The sequence below is a fragment of the Onychomys torridus genome, chromosome 18 (assembly GCF_903995425.1).
Source record: "Onychomys torridus chromosome 18, mOncTor1.1, whole genome shotgun sequence".
Lineage (NCBI taxonomy): Eukaryota > Metazoa > Chordata > Mammalia > Rodentia > Cricetidae > Onychomys > Onychomys torridus.
Window position 1 is genome coordinate 38,500,908 of NC_050460.1, and position 20,202 is coordinate 38,521,109.

Consider the following 20,202-nt stretch of genomic DNA (forward strand, 5'->3'; position numbering starts at 1 on the left):
TCCCCCGGCTCCTGAATTAGTGTTCATTATTTTAGACATGGAGATAGTTGGCAGCTTGAGGAAAATACTCCTGAAAGGCTATTTTTGGCCGTTTAAAACACTTGCACTGTTGAAGGAAGTGTTCTGAGTAGCAGCCTGGGCTTTGTGTACCAGCCCGGCGTGTAACTTGTGTCTTGTCCCTATGTTGTCGGTCTTGTTGTTGACACCACGGTTCTGTCCTTTTAGAACTGGGGTTCTTTTTAGTAAGAGACGTGGGACCTGATTTGGACAGACAGTTCAAAGAGTATTTTTCACCTTTTCTTACCATGCCCCTTAGGTAGAAAATGGTATTTTGTTATGACTAAAAGCAAGCTTTTTAAAGCTGGTATTTCTCATAAGGAGGCGGTCGAGACTTTCTTTGAGTCCACAAACCTTTCTAGAAAAAGCATGGTGGTACTGTCTCAGTGATACCTATCCTTTTTCTTCTGCCCAGAGTCAAAGTCCTGGTCTCAAAGCTGTCTGTCCTTGCTCTCTCAGACCCACCTGTCGTTCAGATCTATATTTTCCCTACAGCTGTTCCCAGAAGCCCCACAGGTTTCGACTTACCCTGTCCCTGGGCCCTCTCAGGGCTACCTTGGCAGTTCCTCTTCCCGGCTTCTCTCAATTCAGGCTTGTGAAGTGTCTGGGAACTCCCTAGCCTCCTAGTTTTGGGGAACTTTGGCTGGTAGAGTCCCCCTTTACATTGACTGCTGGAGGCAGAGGTGGCCGGGTTGTAGGCCGATGGTAAGGATGGCAATGTGGTGGCTGGCGGAGGCTCGGAGATTCAATCTGGTACCTTCCCAGCTCCCTCTAACCCCTAGTATGAGAACCAAGGCCTTACTTTGTTGACTTTGACTTCCTCAAGATTCGGCTGCAAGGTGAGCGTGCATACTTGGTCCCTGAGGAGAACCTGCCCATCCCTTGCATGAATCACACCGAGCCCTATCATTTGTCTGTGTTTACAAAGTAGAAAGCCAAGGTAAAGGAAAGAATACGCTGTGTTTCTCCCTGGGACACAGCATTCTTCTGTAGTTTGCTGTAGCCCTATTTAGACTTCATCTCCAGCTAGGGGATTGGGTCTCAGACCTCCTTCTCCAGGAGTGATGTAATCTCTCCTGTTTGTATTCCCTCTCACCCAGCGCTGGGACTGGCCCAGTGTGGGTGGGCAGTACTGAATCAGGCCTGCATGTCCCCATGGGCTTAGCATACAGTCACCAGGATAGAGGAAATGCAAAGAAACAAATATTGCCTCAGAGCCTGAGTCTTCCCTGTCCTGTCCTGCATCCCAGACTCCCAGCTTCCACCTTCTGGAGTTTTTTCTGGCTGCCTGTGCCATCATCTCACATGTCACATGTGTGGGACTTCCCCTTCCTGTCATTACCACCAGGGCTTCCCTCGTAATCAGCGTTCATTCTGTCTTTATTTCTTCACCAACAAATCATCCCCAGCTCTAAGCAGATCTGCCTTCTCTCACTTGCTAAGCGAGGAGTTTCTGTGTTCCTCAGGCCATTGCTTCACGCAGGACTATTCCTCCTCACCTCTGTGTTACCCTGCTCCGTATCTGGAGCCGCTGCCGGGGCAGGTAACCAGTTTCCACAGTGGTGTGCTGATTGACAGTCTGAATCACCAGAGCAGGGTGTCTCAATGAGGAAATATCTAGATTAGGGTGACTCGTGGGCCTGCTGTGAGGGATTTTCTTAATTGAGTTAATTGAGGTAGGAAGAAGACCCGCCCTGAATGTGGGTGACACCATGTCATGGGCTGGGTTTTGGATGACATAAAAAGGAGAAAACAAAACCTCACTGTTGTTGGGCTCACTTTGACTCACTGCGCTGTGCTTCTGACTGGGTGTGACGCGTCTAGCTGCTTCAGGTTCCCCTCACGGATGGATGGTGACAAGGAATTAATTCTGAGCCAAATAAAACCCTTTCCCCTTTTGTCAGAGTGTTTTGTCATAGCAACAGGGAACAAAACTAAATCCACATAGTACCTGCCACATGTGGTGCTTCAAACAAGAAAGTCTTTCCTTCTCTGGGATGTAGCATGTACTGTATGTAGACCGTGTCTCTGGAATCCGGATTCAGCCAGCCTCAGATGGAAAATATTACAGTGCAGTTTGATCTCACCTGATTGCTTCCCTGTGTCCTGAGCACTTGAGACATTTTTCTTGTCATAATCCCTTGAAGGATATAGTCTCATATGCTATCTACACAGCATTACAACGTGTTCAGTATTATACATGATGGGGGGGAGAGCACGTGTAATAAGTTCCTTACAAACACTGTGCCGTTATATTGTAAGGGATTTGGGCATGCTGGGATTGTGGTCTGGTGAGGGAGGGTATCCTGAATCTACAGACCCCATGAAGACATCAAGGAGTATCTGTGTACATCTCCTTAGAAGCCACCCTTTTCAAATTGTTTGTATGGTGAAAGGAGAATGGCCCAAGAAGTTTTACATGGAGTGCTGTTGGGAAAAAAAATGCTTTCTAAAATCATTATCATGTTAGCTTGTTTTAGAAATGGCCATGAGTACCCTGTCATCTCATATTAACTTGGTTTTCTAAAAAATGAACGTGGCAGATTTTGAGGGGTGGCGTTTACCTGTTGGTGCAATCTTTATTCATACAGGTGTGGCACATGATGCGAATTTAACTGTTTCTGTATGAGTTTTCCTTTTTTCATGATTTAGGAAAATGTCAACTTGTGACATGTTGTATCCTGCAGAAGCAGGGTGGAGCCGTGGCCATGTGGTGTCCCCTTGGTCCCTGCTCCTCGTCCTGATGATGTGTTCATTGTGAGGTTATTTAGACCAGCATGCTAGATAACGTTTTGAGAACATCTGTAGCCAGATGCCATTTTAAAGATTTAATAGCAAATGGCTTTTGTTTGAACATAGTTCTTTCCCCCATGACTTGCTTATTTTCCCCTGGGGCCTTGTGGCACATTTCTTTTCTTTTCTTTCTTTCTTTTTTTTTTTTTTTTTTTATCTACTTCTGGGTGGTTTTATGGCTTACCTTAAACAGTTTCTGCTACCACCAAGAGAGCTGCCTTCTGAGTAAAGAAGAATCGGCTAATTAAGCAGTTTAGAAATTAGTTCTCCCACACCTTCTGAGCCGTGTGTATGTGTGTGTGTGTGTGTGTGTGTGTGTGTGTGTGTACACACAAATAATGCTTGTGTCCTTGTGTATAAGTGAGAGTGTGAGACCTGCTGGTCTCAGAACCAGAGAAAGAACATTGGAACACATAATGCTGGTTAAAAATTGTGTAGGGAGGTAACGGCTTCCACTAGTGTGTTTCTTTTGCCCTATTTGGGTGTGGTGTTGTGCTTAAGATGTCCATGGGGCAGGCCTAGGTTCCCCTCAGGGATCCCCAAGGCTCGCTTTGCTGTGTAGGGTTGACATCAACTCCTGTTTCCTGTGTTCAGGTGGGGACACCACAGCTTCTGTCCCACTGTGACACATAGCATTAAGATACCTTGAAATTAGAGCAGCTTGTGGAAGGTTTGGGGTGTGGGCAGGCCTTTGTCATGGAGACAGTGACAGTACAGCGTGGCTGCTCTCCAGGGACTGCTCTGGTGTGGTACCACCTGCCCATGGAAGGCTGCTGCAGTCTGACTGCTTTGGATTTTCCCCTGGCCCACCTGGGGACCTCTGTGACATTTTGACATGACCAGAAAAAAAAAAAAGCACCTTATGGATTTTCTTCTCTTGTTCAATTTGTGGCAGTGAGCAGGCTCCCCAGCTGCCTTCCTCCCCCAGCTGGCCCAGCTGGTTTCAGCTCAGCTGCCCCAGCAGGGCGGACTTCTGCCCAGGCTCCAGGGCCGTTTCGACATCATGCCGCAGCAACTTTTTGAAGAATGGCATAGCCCCTGGGTTTCTTGGTTTTGGCCTGAATATGACCCATCACTTGTAGCTCCTTTTTTCAGGTGACCTGTGCCTTACTTGCGTGGCCTTCATTAGTAAGTAGAAACCTTGTAGCGATTTTGTGGCTGGGGAGTCTAGTACAGGGAATGGTTAGGAAACAGTGTGAAGGGCTAGAGGAAGCAAAGAGCAGAAAAGAAAGCTACCTGTGGCTGGAGCTGAGAACAATGATGGGAATCCCAGAGTCCGCTCGCTCGCTCTCAGGCCTGTCTCACTGCTGGGGCCACCAAGCAGAAGCCTTGGCTCACTGGTGCCTACTGTAGGCGCCAACACGGGAGCCTGCTGTCCTGTGGAGGCGCCTGAGTGGAGGTGGGGAAGGGAAGCAGGGCTTTGTGTTTGCTGTTGTCTTCTGGGATCCCTTCAGGGCTTCTGGCCTGAGCGAGCCCCCAGCCAGAATTCCACCGACAAGGACCTGTGAAATACAGCTTCCCGGCCCTCAGCCCCCAGCCATATGGAGAAATGCCTGTGAGGTCCTGATAGCCACCCACACTTGGTACCAGATTCTCTTAAGTGTGGGTGGACTTAATGACCCAGTGTTAGACACCTGGCCAGGGGTGGGTAGTTTGAAGTGGCTGCTGCCCAATCCTTGTGTGGGTCAGTGTAATCGGTCTGTTGAAAATACGTGAATGATGCAGAGAGACAGACCTGCCAGAGCTGGGAAATATAAAACCAGAACTTACCGTGACTCTTGACAGGCCTCTCTGGTTCACCGTCCTAGGGTTGAAGTGGGTTCCGGAACCTGGTGAAACCATTGGCTCTTGGTGCCATTTTCGTCCCCTCTTATAGAATGGCCATCCCTCCCCCAGTCTGTGTGGTGGCCAGTGGCCTCCAGCTACAGCACAGGGGCACAGATGTCGAGCCCAAATTTCCCTGATCTGTTTGATATTCTACCCCTCAGGGAGGGGCATCTTTGTCCTAATTCAATTAGTTGCCACTCCGAGGCAGTCAGCTGACTCCTTCGTGGAGGAGGAGGAGGGTGGCATAGAAGAATACATCTGCCCTGATTATTGCCAGGGAGCCAAGGGAAGAAGGGCTACAGCAGTGGCCAGAAAGGAGACATACTAGTTCTGGGCAGAGTCCAGTGGGATTTACCAACAAGTCAAGTGATACTTCTGTCACAGTGAAAGAGGATACGGTGACTGTCAATCCTGGTCACCATTACTTGGTGCGTACCTCTGAGTGTCTCCCTAGGCTGGGAACCAACACCTTTGTTACTGTTCTTGGTAAATATGTGCACCAGCTCATGGTTGGGGGGAAAAAAAGAAAACAAAACTCAGGAGTTCAAGAGTTTGCTCTGAGATGATTCACTGCTCAGTGATCCTACCTCTAAACATTATGGTCAAATTAAGGTGTGTCCTGTCCAGTACAGGCTCCTCCTTCTTCTCTCCCATCAGTAACTCATGGTGGAGAGATAAAGTTTGGACACATGAGCCTGCAGGAGAAATATTTAAACCATATCTAAATCATAACGAAGGGGTGCTTTATGTCGATAGCTCTGTAGAGGTTTTGGCTGTCAGAATATGGTAACTTTACCCTTCAGTAGATGTGGTGTAGTGTTCACTTTCCCAGGGCAGCTTGGACTCCTGAAGAAGGGGTTCACATTCTGTGCTCCATGTTTGATCTTGTGCCCAGCACATGGAAAAGGGAAGTTCCTTGAGCTTGGTGTCTGTGGGGAGGGTACCAGAATTACAGCCCTGTTTGTTGCATTTATAATGTAACTTTTGCACCGGGCCAGTTGGTTTAAAATGCACGCTCCTGCGCATGCGTGTAGTAATTCCCTAGCAGAGGTTTTACTTTGTGGGTGCCTCTATTTGGATGGTGGCATTCATTCTTTGTAGAAAAGGTGGAACTGGCCTGAGAAAAACCAGCACGAGGGTTCTGCAGGCTCTCTGAAGTAGCAGGTCTTCAGTTCCTGAATTCATCTCTATTCATAAGTTACCCTACTTCTCATCTGTTTAGCTCACCCTTTGCCTTATATATGGTGTTTATTTTAACTAAGCATATTTTGTGTGTGTTGGAAACAAAGCATACTTCAAGTTTCTGGTTGCAAGATAAATGTAGAATAGTTAATTATTGTAGACTATTTGAATAACCTTTTAAGTGAAAATTTCAATATTTTCTTTGTTTTTTTAGACTCTACAGTTACTTGGGCCCTAAGAGTTATGAATATTTAGATATTTCCATATGCTCATTTGCTCATGACTTTTGTACATGTTAATTGACCCAAAGGAAATACAGCACCCCTCCCCCTACCCCCTCTCCCACTCCCCTTTCATTCCTCTCCCCTTCCCATTAGTACATGCTACCTATACAGATGACGGGGTTTATTGTGACAGTTTCATACATGCTCATGTTGTGTGGTTTTTTGTTTTTGTTTTTTTTTTGGGTGGGGGGTGCTTGTCCTGGATCTTGTTCTGTAGACCAGGCTGGCCTTGCACTCACAGAGATCATCCGCCTGGTTCTGCCTCCCAAGTGCTGAGATTAAAGGAGTGTGCCACCGCCTGACTGCTTTAATTTGGAGTTTTAACTTGTTTTAATTTGGAATTTGAACTTAAAGTCTGATGTTTATCCTCATCCTTCATATCCTTTGTCCTGTTGAAATGGGTGTTGAATAGCGTGATTTCCATGGTTTCTGTGCTATGGAACCATGGAGAAAAACAGTTGCCAGGCAGAGTGTGGTCACTGTGTGGCCTGAGGGTCTCTTTCCTCTAAAGTCCAGGTATTGGGAGTCTAGTTGCAGGGTGAGAAGGGGAGCCTTGGGGAGATGTTTACATCTTGAGTGTGGAGCCCCAGTGAATGCGTTCACTCTCTGAGCTCTTTGCCTGTTGTGTTAGATGGCACAGAGAAGGTGCTGGTCTGTGAAATAGGAGGTAGCCACCAGACACAAAACTGTCCTGCGCTTTCAGCCTCAGAACTGAGATACCATTGTGGTTTACCAGGTACCCTGACTGCTGGCAACCCTGATGGATGGTGAAGGCCGTGGTATGCCCCTCTTCATCAGTGGCTCAGGTGGAAAGTGCTGCTGTCAGGGTTGTAGTTTTGGGCAAGACGGTGGGAATTGCCTTGTGGGGACTTGCAAGCAAGCTAGAGAGTTCTGGAAAGGAGCAGCTCTGAAGTGTGGTTTCCACATCCTCCCAAGTTCTCCCTTGCTCTCCATCTAAGCTGCTGGCTAAGCAAAATGGGCTTGTGTTCTGGCTGCTCTAGAACCAGCTCTCCCAAGATGGCTGGCTCAACGTTGGAGTTTCTTAAAGTGATAATAGTTTGTGGACATGGAAGAAAAGGGTGGTGAAGTTAGCTACTCTGAGTGCTGTGGTCTTTCTTCTAGGCTGAGATGTCCTGGCTTACCTACCTCGGGAGGAGCTTCTTTCATGGTTGCTGGGGATCATTTCGCTGGCTCTCCTTTTTCTCTTTGTTTGAAAGTCCAGGCTGTCCCAAACAGGAAGCTTTATGGCGTCTCCCACAGACCTGAGCTGGCAGTTGAGTTGGTTCCTGCTCTGAAAAATGTGGCCAGAAATGTTGATGACAACTCAGGGATTATCAGATGGGGACTTGTCTTAGTCTCTTTTCCATTACCACAATGACATGTCCAAGGTGGATACTTTATTAAGAGCAAAGGGCTTATTAATCTTAACATTTCGGGAGGCTGAAAGTCTGAGATAGCTGGGGTAGCCATTTGCACAGCCTCTGGGGAAGACACCGTGGCCAGTGATAGCATCGCAGCTGCAGACATGTGACAGAGAGGTAATACAGTGACAAGGGAAGCCAGGCTTGGGAGCAACCAAGCTCACTTTGAAAACCCCTCAGTCTTCCAGAACTGACCTCGAACTCCACAAGAATAATGCAGTTTCTTTGGAGGGCAGCCCCCTTCAGTCTCTTGGATCCTTCCCAAAGACTCTACCTTTTAGGCATCCCACCACCTCCCAACATCTGTGTGAGGACTAGGCATTTGACAGCCCAGACCCCCCGGGTTTTTTCATGCCTACTGCAGCCAGATGATAATAAGAACGCTTTGCTGCTTTGAAACCAGGATTGAATGGAGATTCAGTGGCATCAGCCGCGTGCTCGGTGTTTGTCCACTGACTGAGGACGAGGGTGAGGGTATATGGTCAGGTGAAATATAGATCATCCTTGTCAGAGGGTGGGGTAGCATGCATGGGGTGGTGTGTGCAGGGCTGCTGTAGGCAGTTAAGAGCCCAGTGCTTCCTGTAACAGTGAGGCTGTGATGAATGTGCCTACCTACTTCTAGCCATTTCTGAGTACTTCTAGGAACTTCTAAGCTGCTCTGTAGGCGGTATTCCTGTTTGTCCATTGTGTATATAAAATAATGTATGTTACTAATTGCTACTGGTGCTGGTAGATTCTGACCTCATCTGCGTGCTATTTGGGTTTTACTAATTTTTTAAAAATTGTATTTGCATGTTTGTGTATGACATGTGCATACGTGTGTGTGTGCGTGTGTGTGTGCGCGCACACACACTCAGAAGTGCCTCTTCTCTTGTTCTTCACCATATTCCTTTGAGACGGGCTATCTCCCTGAACCTTGAAGTTTTCCAGCTAGGGGAATAGCCAGTTGGTCTTAGTAATTTTCTTTGTCAATACCCCTGGCAGTGCTGGGGTTATAGGTGCTCATGCGACCACACCCACAGGTGTGTCCTTACACAGGTGCTGGGATCCTTACTCGGGTCCTCCTCACAATTGTGCAGCAAGCACCCTTGAACTCCCGAGCTATCTCTCAACCTGGATACTGCCTTTATTCTTCCCTCCCCCCCCCCCCCCCCATAGCTTGCCTTGCCAGCTTTTGTATACAACACAGGACAACCTATCGGGGCAGTACCTATTTTAGTAGCAGGAGCGAAAACCCCATGGACATCATGATGAGTGAGTGAGCCCTAGAGGATGGTCCACTCTGGAATAAAATTCATCTGTCAACAGTGAGGAGATCAAGGAGCCTTCAGGGTCTGTGCCCCTCTGCATCCTGTAGTGGAGACTTGGTTTGACTCTCCCTAGGTGCTTTGCTGGTTCTTTGACTTGTAGGTGGAGCACTTCATGTCTGTGCTCCGTGTGACCATCCTTTTGAAGGACACGTGTCATACTGGACTGGTAGCCCAACCAGTGTACTTTGGCTGTGATGGAGAGCTATGTATCAAGTCTGTCTGTGCCCATGATGGTCTTCTTGTGGCTCACCTGTTGGTGGTTGGTCTGTCTGTAGAATGAATTTAGTCGTGGCAGATGAAAAGCTGAGGGAGCTCACTTCAGGATGAGCGCCTGGCCATTGTGAGCAAAGGGCCGTCTGCACCCCTTAGAAGGAAAAACATTAGGCAACCTCATAAATCTGTTGCTGTGTCAGCGTAGATAAATTCCTTTACTGAAAATAAAACTGTCAGGGCAGAAACTGTTTGTCTTGTTTGGCTGATGTGGCATGAGAGTAGTTAGTTGGCTGACTCCTCTTCACTCACAGCCTTGGTCAGGGCGTCCTCAAGACCCCGTGGGGTTGCAGACACTTAGACGTGTTACTTACATCCACAACATTATAAGCTGTGTTTGGTCTTTAGCAAGCAATAGGAGTACATGAGCTTGCCCGTGCCTGTAAAGAGCCGAAGATGTACTCCTTACTTAGAGTTTTTGAGGAGAGCAATTACGAACCCGGTGCTTTGATAATTGATGGGTTGAAATGGGCCGGGGAGCGTAGGGAAAACACACCTTTTCCCAGACTTCTTGGGTGATGTCACAACGTCCCTGCTTCGGGCCTGGATCAGGTGTGCTTAAGGCATGTTTTGGAGCTAAAGGAGACCTTGGGGCTTGTCTAGTGGATATTTGTGTTTTTTTTTTTTTGTTTTTTTTTCCATTTTCAGTTAGTGAGGGTTATGTTATGTTTTAATTGCAAAAGTCACCTAGGCCCAGACCCATAGACAGATTGTCTCGCTCTAGACTGCGTGACTGATGCTCAGTCTGTTTTCACACTGGCCCCAGTTTCTTTTGCTTCTGTGCCCTCTGCCTACTGTTTCCTTTCTCCAGGCTTGGCTGGGCTCATCTTCTTACCCAGAAGGCTTTTCCTGGTCTGTAGCTGACCTGTAGGTAGCATTGGGTGGGCCATGCAACCCCATTTTCTCCGTCTTTGTGTGACCCCATCTATTATGCTGTGACATGAAGAGGGACACTTGCATATTCATGTGCACAGAGTCCTCCCTACACAGTGTTAGCCTCTCTGTGCATCGCCCCCCTCCCCTTCCCTCTAGTGTTCTTTGGTGGCCAGGCACACTACTCTGGCATGAAGCACGAAGTTTGCCTGGGATCATCCACAGCTGAACCTCAGCTCCTGTTCTTTTCTATGAGGAGCAGCAGTGTGACTGTTCCTAATCCTTTGGCCACCACCCCCTTCCTCCTCGACCTGTTTTTCCCCCTCCCATACTGGAGATTGAACCTAGGACTTTGCATAATGCTAGGCAAGCCCTCTACCACTGAGCTACACCCCTGACCTTCTCTTTACTTTGTATGTGGAGACAAGGTCTCGCTTTGTCAGTCCATGCACCTGGGTCCTTGAGCCTGAGCCTCCTGAGTAGCTGGGCTTACAGGGGTGCTTCACCAGACTTGTCTGTCAACCCCTCAGTTTCTTGAGGCTGAGCAGGTAACAACACTGGGGTTGATCTGCTTCTCTGCAGAGGGCTCTAAGGTCACAGTGGGACACTAACCTCACTGCTTTTTTGTGCCTAGATTCTTTGTAGCAGTAATGATTTTGGGGAGCTGGCCAGTCAGCCAGTGACACCTTGTGATTCTCAAGGTTTCAGAGCCACCCTCTTCACAGACAAGAGGTGACATTTTTGAGGATTCTTATTAAGGGACAATTTGGATAATGAAGTGTCTTGCGAGGGGAACTTGGTATCCCTTAGGGCTGGGTGGGCCACACGTTGACCTGTCCCAACTGATGCTACTACTTGTCTTATAGGTAGGTGCTGCTGGGCTTGAGACTCTTGGGACAGGAGGGATCACAAAGTCATCTGTGGGTAAGTCTGTTCCCTATGAGACAGAGGGAAGAAGTGGGGGCCATTGGGGGTCATTGTGAAAAGTGCCCCGAGGGCCTGTTTGGGGCTCTCAGGAAGGGAGGGAATAAGCCTGGCATCTCCTGGCTGTTGGCAAGAAAACCTTGGGTTATATAGTCTATAGATGGAAGATATTTACACATTACAACCGTCTTCAACTTGGACAGCCTGTTTATTTTGGGCGTCCTCTTCTATTGTACAGTAACTGTGGCATTTATATTGTGTTAAGTATAAGTCACTTAAGGATCATTGAAGTGTTTGTGTTGGAGGCATGGGTGGGCTTTGTGCAAACACTGCTGTTTTAAATAAGGAGCCGGAGTCTATGGATTTGGTTACCCTTGGAGTGGAAATAACGTTCCTTGAGTCAGGTCACTCATGGATATGAGGAGCTGGAAGTATTTATCTTTTATGGTTTGTATGTGGCCCGCCTGTTCCCAGCATGAGGACACCATTTGTCCCTTCTCAGAGTGTGTTTAGCTCAGGACACTGCCTGGCTTGAGCAATATGTGATGTAGGACCTGTGTCCCTCCACTGAAATATCGATGTTCTCAGGCGTGCATACCTGTGTCTAGCTGGGTAGTTGGGTATGGCTGGCCCTGAGAGTGTACCATTTAGAGTTTTAGGGAACGACATGGATGTTGGTCTTTACGGGGACTGAACTCAAGACCCAGATTGCCCTCCTGGGCAATTCTCACACTTGAGGAAATCTTCACACTCTACCAAGCCCAGTTTCCTCGTTAAGAAAATGGATGAGCGGTTTCGAGGAGGAAACATGTTAAGTGCCATGCTGTTGTGTGCCAAGGCCAGCTGCTTTCTCACTTCTTGGGGCTTGGGCTTAGCTGCTAGGGGTTTTATAAATGAAGTCAACACTTGAAACAGAGGGGACGGTGGAGTAACCAACGCTGTTTCAAAAGTCGGCTGAGATGCGGTTGTCACGTGTTAGATTGGCGGACTTAGGGAGAAGAGAAGCCAAGATCCGGGGATAGGAAGCAGAGCTGGCAGAACTTGTGTGTGCCTGTTTGTCCCTGTCACTGCTGCATCGATGTCGATTGTGAGAAAGGGAAAGGCAGAGCTTGGTGTGAAGTGATGCCCGTGTTCTGGCCATTGTGGTTGAGCTCACCAAGGTGTGTGTGTTGGGGGGGGTGAGGGGTGGCAGTAAGGATTGAGTTCATGAAGTACATACTGGGGTGTGTGGAGGGAGATAAGGGTTGAGTTCACCAAGAGCATACTTGGTGTGGTGTCGGGGGCGGGTGCTGGTAAGGGTTGAGTTCACCAAGAGCATACTTGGGGTGTGTGGAGGGGGATAAGGGTCGAATTCACCAAGAGCATACTTGGTGTGGGGGGGGGGGGCTGGTAAGGGTTGAGCTCATGAAGAGCATACTTGGTGTATATGTGGGGAGGGGTAAGGAGTCTACAAGGATGGCTCTTCCTGTTTGGATGTGGGTCTTAGGGATTGAACTCAAGTCTTCAAGCTTGTGTAGTGATTGCTTTTATCCACTGGAGTCATCTCCCCAGCCCCTAACATACTTATACTTAGAGCAAGAGTAGCTGGAGCTGCTCTTGGCCAAGTTAGCTCCTCGGCCACGGGCATCCCCTGATGGGGTAGACATGTACACCAAAGTCTGTACTGATATGTGTAGTGGTTCCCACAGTTGGTGCAGTAACTGGTGGGACAGCCCATTACTGGTGCACAGTGGTGACTTTGATTCAGCTTGCTCCTTGGAGGATTGTAAAATGTGCTGGCATGAGGAAGCCTAATAAATGCGCTGGGTAATAGCCCTGCATACATGTGTTCAGATTAGCCAGGAGCTACTTGTGTGTACCTCACCGTTTGAGGCAGCCTCTCTGGGTTAGTTCTGTTAGTGCTGGTTTTGTGTCAGGAAGGGGGCATGCTCCATTCCAGGAACATTGCGTTTCCACTGGGTACTCACAGCACAGCAAGGAATGGCAGACACACTGTGCTTCCCCAGGACCACGGGGAAGGGCTAAGGAGTATGCAGCTTCGACTGGTTTTCAGGTCTTTAGATGTAGGTGAGCATCTATGTATTTTGTATCATTCTCGTATACACCCTGACAGTCACTATCATTTAAATCACACATGTCAGTAGATCTGACAGTTCTGAGTGCTTCCCACAACAGCGTCTCGTTTAAGCTGGTGGGTTGTAAATGAATGGCAAGAAGTTTGCCCCTGGAGGGACAGTGTGTCTCCCTGCTCAGCCTGTTGTTCAGCTGCTGTTTCAGGTCCTGAGTGTTTGCAGGTCACTGCTGTTTTTTGATGTTTCCCATTCCAACATTTTTTTTTCTTCCTGAGCTGAGGATCGAACCCAGGGCCTTGCGCTTGCTAGGCAAGCGCTCTACCGCTGAGCTAAATCCCCAACCCTACCAACATTCTTATAATGTACAGAAGTTGTGCAACTTAAAATGTGGCCCCAGGATGCATGGTTGAGGCAAGGAGCATATGGAGGCTGCCAGTGCCTAAGATTGTCTTCTGAAGCAGGAAGTGTTTTGTATGTGGTGTTGCTTGGCTCCTGGGATGGCCGTAGTCTTCAAGTCCACTTAGAAAAAGGCAGAGTTAGGTCCCATAAAGAACCTTACTGGGAGATCTTGTTTCTTGCGAAGTCTGTGGACACAGAAGAAAGTAATCCTGGTGTTTGTCATGTGGAAAGATGTGAATGAAGTCACTGCCATTCAGTTGGACAGAGTAGAAACTGAGATCCAAAGCCTCATTCAGAAGGTAGCCAAGGGAAACTCACATTTACAAGCTTCCCTGTGGGTTCTCAGAAGCCAGGTGTGACCACAGGCCGGTGTGTTCCTCACGCACAGAGCCGGGAGGCTCCTTCTCTAGTGAGCAGAATCCATGTTACCCATGTCTGCTCAGGTGCTTGGGTCTGCTCTGCAGTGAGTCCTGTGGCACTCCACATGTGGGTCATGTTGGCTTTTGTTCTTTCTAAGCCTGGTAGAGCTCACTTGCACACCGATGCCATTCTAGGGCTTAGCTGGAGCCTGGGTGCCCAACGCATAATTCTTAGTAAGTGCTCTGTCTTTTTTTATTTATCTGTTTTTATCTGGTGTGCTGAAGCAGATAAATATTACAGCTAGAGTGGTGCAATATTTTTGGTTCACAGGATTCTCTGGGGAGACACAAATTCTTAAACTGAGCCATCCTACCTCCTGCGTTTATTTGCCTATTGGAATGTGTATGTGTGTGTGTGTGTGTGTGTATTTGTTTGTTTGTTTGTTTGTTTATTTATTTGTGTGCTTTCCCTTGTTCGTCTGAATTACTGGGAAGGTTGGGAGGAAGGAAGGCCAGTTCTGCATGAATGTGTTTCTTTTAATCAGTTATGTGAATTGAAAACAAACGCTAGAAAACTAGCCACTTTAGCTGTCATCGGCTTAAAGGATATCCGACCCCGCCCCCTGCCCCGAAACTAACTTCCCCTTAAAATGCTCTCTGGTGGGATAAAGCCATTGTACAAAGTAAGGCCAGAGGCCGTGGTGTGTTTCTGCTTCATCCTGTCAATCATGTGGAAATGATGATTCTTCAGCCTCTTCTCTGGGCTTCTTCTCTCCTCTAGATTGTATAAGATGCTCTTTGATTTATGGTGTTGCATCTCAGTAAACCCATCCTCAATTGAAATGGAGAGAATATGTAAGTGGAAAATGCATTTCGCACACTTGCCTTAGCAAATATCCTAGCCTGGATTCCCTTCAGTGCCCTGGTAACTCTTGCTTCAACACACAGTTGAGCAGACTCATCTGACAGAAAACTAGTTTTATTGTGTTGAATAGCTCATGGAATTTATTAACTCTCATGTTGGAAATAATGCTGGCAATAGCAGTGTGCTAGTTCAGGGGGTTCCCCAGGTTATGGGCACTGCCCATCCTCCTCAGAGAGGGTCCTACGGCATGTTGCTAGCCTAGGGAAAGAACCAGATTTGAAGTGTGGTTTCTACTCAGTGCATGTTGCTTCTCTTACAAGAGCTGTTAGGTCACAGCCTGGACCCTGGCAGCTCTAAGGAGCTAGGGTCAAACGCCAACCATTCTCAGTAAGCCAGTTGGACAGATAAGAAGTAGTGAAAAGCAGCAGAAGCGTTATTCAGTGTGGCCACATTAGGAAGAGAATCACATAAAGAGATACAGAGATCTCCAAGTCCATCTTCAGGGCCTGACACAAACAGGTTTAGATAGGAATAGACATCCAGAGCTATGTGTAGCTAAGCAATCTTAGTCAAGGTGTGGTTCTGCCTACCATCATCGTCAGGGCTCCTGGTGTGTCTTAGAAAGTTTACAGAACCTCCTGAGACGGGAGCTTTCTTCTTCCTGGCTTACTGGCACTACACTTCAGCCCTTTCTTCCCCTCCTGTGAGACTCCTGGAGAAATTCCAGCTCCTTGGAATCTGTTGTCCCACTAGTTAGCAGCCAAGTGTCTCTCTTCAGGGTATCTTACCTCCTGTCAGTACTACCACACTTTCACCCCATCCTAAGGTAAAAAGTCATTAAGTTGAGCCAGTGTTGAATTGGAATTGTCTGTGCGGGTAGTCATCACAGAGGCAGATTTTCCTGAGTTTACTATCATCCCCTTTTGACAAGTAGTGTAAGCAAAGAGATTCTTAATATTCCCCACATGATGTTTGTTACAGCTACTGGATCCTGCCATTGGCCTGTAAAATTTATTGGTCTTTCTCAAAGTGCATTCTGGTGTTTTTGTTTTTGTTTTTTGTTTTTTTCTATTTGTTTCTTTCAATGGTATTTATTCATGAAATGCGTCCTTTTTCTAGTTTTTGTTCCTTTTCTTCAAAGTCACTTGGTCACTGGCCACTGTAATTCATTGCTCCATGCTCTAAATTGAAAGCCATCTGTACTCATTCCGTTGTTTATGACAAGATTATCATAGACAGGAAAGTAAATCTCTTATTTGCTGGTTCGAGTGCTTGTATGTTTATCCCAGTTACAGTCATCGTTTCAGAATTCTAAATGGATACAGACAGACCCTTTGTTATTTAGAATATGTTATGACTGAATGTATTAGTATACACTTCTGCCCCCCCCCCCCCCCCCCCCCCCAGTGCACACTGGTTGCTTCAGATACTGAGCTCGGCTCTAGCTCCCCTTCCTGCTAGGCAGCGAGAGGCCAGGTGTCTCACAAACAGTCGAGCAAAAAGGAATGCACATTTTGTTTGGATCCTAGATAAGGGAGTTCAGTTAAGAAAGTGTTTCCTGAGTCTTAATGATGCCGATGATTCTCTTGCTAGATAAAATCCTAACGGGCACTAAAATGTGGTGAGAGGCAACTTTAACTGGTGAGGCATGCGTTACTGGTCTCGATCTGCCCATCAGGACCCACCTTGTAGTTAGGGATTCTCAAAGTTGGTTTTCTCCAGATCAAACATTCCTTTATTTATAGTTTTCTTAAAAAAAAAAAAAACAACATTTATTTATTTATTTGTGTGTGTATGTCCATGTGCCATGGTGTAATGTACATATTGTTAGGATCCTGCTCTCACTCTTCTGGGTCTAACGTCTTACATCATTGGGGGTGCCGGCAATTACTATGTTCCCACCTTAAAAAGCCTGACACGGACCCCCACCCTCTCTTTCTGTTTCCTTTCTGCTGTCTGCTCTGCCCCACTTCCCTCCCCCGCCAGGCCTGGCTTCTTCCTCCTCTCCCCTCTTCTTTCTAATACAGCCCATTCTAACTGTGGTAGCCGTGGCCTGTGACTCTTCCGCCGACCAACGGCGCCGTTCATCCTTTCACATCTAAGAGTCAGAGAATAACTTGCAGCTGTCGGTTCTCTCCCTACACTGTACAGGTTTCAGGGTTCCTCTGGCTGTCAGTCCTGGAACCCCCTCACCAGCCCAAGCAGAAGGTCTTTTAAAGACACCAGCTGCTAATCATCCACTCCCATCTAGTTTCGGGAGTGGTTCCTAGTAATTTGCATCTCTGAAAATGTCCCCAGGTGATGAGGAAGTCAGAGCACTGCTCTCCCATCAGACACAGAAGTGCAGAGTGGATAGGCACAGTCCTTAACAAAATTCTCCCAATGAACTTGGAACCAGTCCTTCACCTTGGAGGAGGGAGATGGGAATGAGGGTATACCAGTAATGGATTCCTGTATCGTCTGCTTGGCAGGGGAATCCACTTCTCTTCTAACATCTTGCTTCTGACTGCCTCCCCTGTATAGAACGCTGTTTCCTGTGTGCAGGGCAGGAAGGGCTAGAAAGAAGTTGATTTATAAAACCCAGAATACACGAAACCATTCTCCTTCCTCAAAGCCCATTTAGACCTGAGCGTGTGGGTGTGTGACGGCGCACCTTTAAGGAACTGTTCTTGAGAGTGAGAGACCTTGGGACAGTCAGCCCTAAGCCCTAAATGTCTGTCTCCTTCAAATCCCTCCCATCAGAGCTCAGGGAACCCTGTGGAAGAGGAGGTGGAAAGAGTGTAAGGGCCAGAGGCGATGGAGGGCAGCAAGGCCCCCTAAATCAACAGGATCGTTGTACATACGGACTCACAGAAACTGAGGCAGCATGCATAGGACCTGCGTGGGTCTGTGCCAGATGGGGTCTTAGAGCTGAAAGGAGAAGACCCCCACCCCCCAACCAGAAGCTGTCTCCAATTGATGGCCACTTAAAAGAAAATTTAGTTTTCTTCAAGGAGTCTTACTGGGGAAACAGCCAACTCTTAAGGCCAACAGAAAACGAAATGGACTCAATGGCATCTTTGGAGGTTTCTTGTCTCATTGATGTAGCATTGGGGCTTTAAAAAATTATCTTATTTTTAAATTTTGTTATAGATATATAAATATATTTATCTTTTAACCCTACAGGGTCTTTGCATATATATTATGGCATCTAGTTTACTTTTTTTATGGTATTCTTGGGTGTACGAATGAATGAGTGGGTCTCTGTATTTGTTTCTTGTGCCTTTTAGGGAGGCTCTTTTTTCTGTTTGTTTTGTTCTATTCTGATGTGTTAGTTTTTGTTCTATCTTATTTTAATTTAATGTATCCCATGGACCAGTGGTTCTCAATCTTCCTAATGTTGTGACACTTTAATACAGTCCCTCATGTTGTAGTGACCCACAACCATAAAATTATTTTCATTGCTGCTTCATAACTGTAATAGTGCTACAGTTATAAATCATAATGTTTTCTGGTGGTCTTAGGGGATCCCTGTGAAAGTGACCCACAGGTTGAGAACCACTCACTGCTCTAGAGGCTTGTTTGTTAATGACAGACACAAGGAGGTGGATCCAGGTGGGAGGAGGGGAGGTGGGCAGGAACTAGAAGGAGTAGAGGGAGGGGAAACTGTACTCAAGATATATCAAATGAGGGAATTTAGGCAGTGAAGCCAGAGAAAGAAAAAGAGAGGGAGAGGTGGTGGTGGAGTGGGGGGGGGGGGGAGAGAAAGAACTAAAGAACAAGAAAGAAAGCGTCCTTGTCCTTGTTATTAGAGTTTGTTGATGGACCCACTCTGGACTTCCTGCAGTTTATGTAATTGCTCTCCATCTATTTTTAGTTCATCTTGCATGACTGACTCAGAGCAGGGACTGGCGAGTATCACAAACTCAGTGTCACAGGCTGGCAGGTGGCTAAGCCTTGGCACTGTGAAAGGTGGAGTGAGTGTGTGTGTGTGTGCGCGCGCGTGTGTGCGTGCCTAGTGCCCTCCAGGAGGAGTCACAACCAGGGTCCCCACTTCCCTGGTGCTCTGAGAAGTGTGAACAGGCTGTGCTCTCTAGCTGGCCTGAACATTCCATGGGACACACGAATGCACCCTCGCCTGTCTTCATCTCGGGGTGAGCTGTTGGAACTTCTGTGCTCTGGCCTCCATTCTCAGCACACCCAGGGAGAAGTAGGCAGAGGTGGAGTTCACGGTTGCAGGGCTCTGCCTCCTACTTGAAGGCCACCTGCCAGGTGTCTTTGCCTCCAGCGGATCCACTGGAGAAACACTTGACTGGAATGCTGACTTCTGAATTGTGTCAGAAGATGTGGCTAGTCAGCTGGTGCCGTGTCCCCGTCCTGTCCCCTCACGCCCCTTTTCCGTCCCATCCCCTCTCCTCTGGCTGGCCAGTCATGCCTTTGGCCAAAAGACTTAATTAAAAGAGTCACCAGGATTCAGTCTCCCCTTCCATCAGCCCTAGATAGAAACCTCTTGGTCAGTGCTCTTGGCATTTGAACTTTGTAAGAATTGGACAATAACAGTCTGTGGTACTTGAGGGTTTTTCTAGCCATAGCTCAGGAAACTTCAAGACTCTGGAAATACCACTGGATAATGTAAGTGGAAGAGCCGTCAGTGTATGGGGAGCCACCCTGACTCTGGAGTGGCCTGGGCTCCATCATTTCTGCACCTTCATCTTCTCATCTGTTAAATGAAGGCCTTGGAGACAAAGCTCTTTAATCCTTCCCTCTAGGATTCAAATTCTAGTAATTTCTGATGGAATTTGCATCTCATCCAGAGAAGCCTAAGGAAATGATGTCAATTCCAGCCGCACTGAAATGGGTCATTTTCCCTCTTCCCCCAAAGCTTGTCTCCCTCTACCTCTTTTTACTTACTTGGAAGAAGGATTGTCGGGTGAGAAGGAAGGTTCTGGTAGCTCCTGGCTGCTCTTTTGGGCAGGCAGGAGCAAGGAGTAGATAGTGCTTAACAGCAATCCAGAGAATGCCCTGTTACAGCACAGCTGCCCGGCTGCACAGCTGGTGTGGTCCTGTGGCATCTTCTTTCTTACTGCTGTCCTTGGGCTGTTCTTCCTGTTTCTGTATTCCTGCACACAGCAGCTTGTTGTGTGTTCATACAGTGCTCTGAGGTCCTTCCTCAGACGACCTTCTCTACAGTAAGGGACTTTCTGATGGACCTGTTATAATCAACTGATGGGAATAACCTGGCGTTGGTAACGGTTTAATTTATCCACTCCTTAACTCAGGGCAAAACAGCGACACCATTCTTCTTACAACTTTTGAATTGTGGGTGGTGTTTGGTCCTTGTAAAACATGACTGGATTGTTACTGTGTGCTTTGCAAGGACATGAATTGATTGTTTATCAGCTGTATCTATCATCAGAATAAATTCTCAAGTATAGAGGGAACTCATTAGTCTATAAGTGAGAGGAGTTTAGATTGCCGAGGCCTTGAAAAGCCTTAATGTCTTTGTCGTAGTAAACTGACTCTGAAAAGCCAGCTAAAGGACCGGTGTGCTGCGTGCCTCTATACGTATTCACCTGAGATGCTTCCT

At 47.4% G+C, this 20,202-nt stretch overlaps 1 protein-coding gene across 5 annotated transcripts in view; it reads left to right on the forward strand.

Annotated features, from left to right (window-relative positions):
- The window catches only part of Nck2 (NCK adaptor protein 2), a 128,560-nt gene that overhangs the window by 26,612 nt on the left and 81,746 nt on the right, over nucleotides 1-20,202 (forward strand). For 3 of the 5 annotated variants that reach the window (XM_036168339.1, XM_036168343.1, XM_036168340.1), the window contains one exon: nucleotides 10,884-10,941. The exons of the other annotated variants lie outside the window; for them this stretch is intronic. The gene's annotated coding sequence lies outside the window, so the exon portion shown is untranslated. The remainder of the gene's footprint in view (nucleotides 1-10,883; nucleotides 10,942-20,202) is intronic. 5 annotated transcript variants of the gene reach the window in all.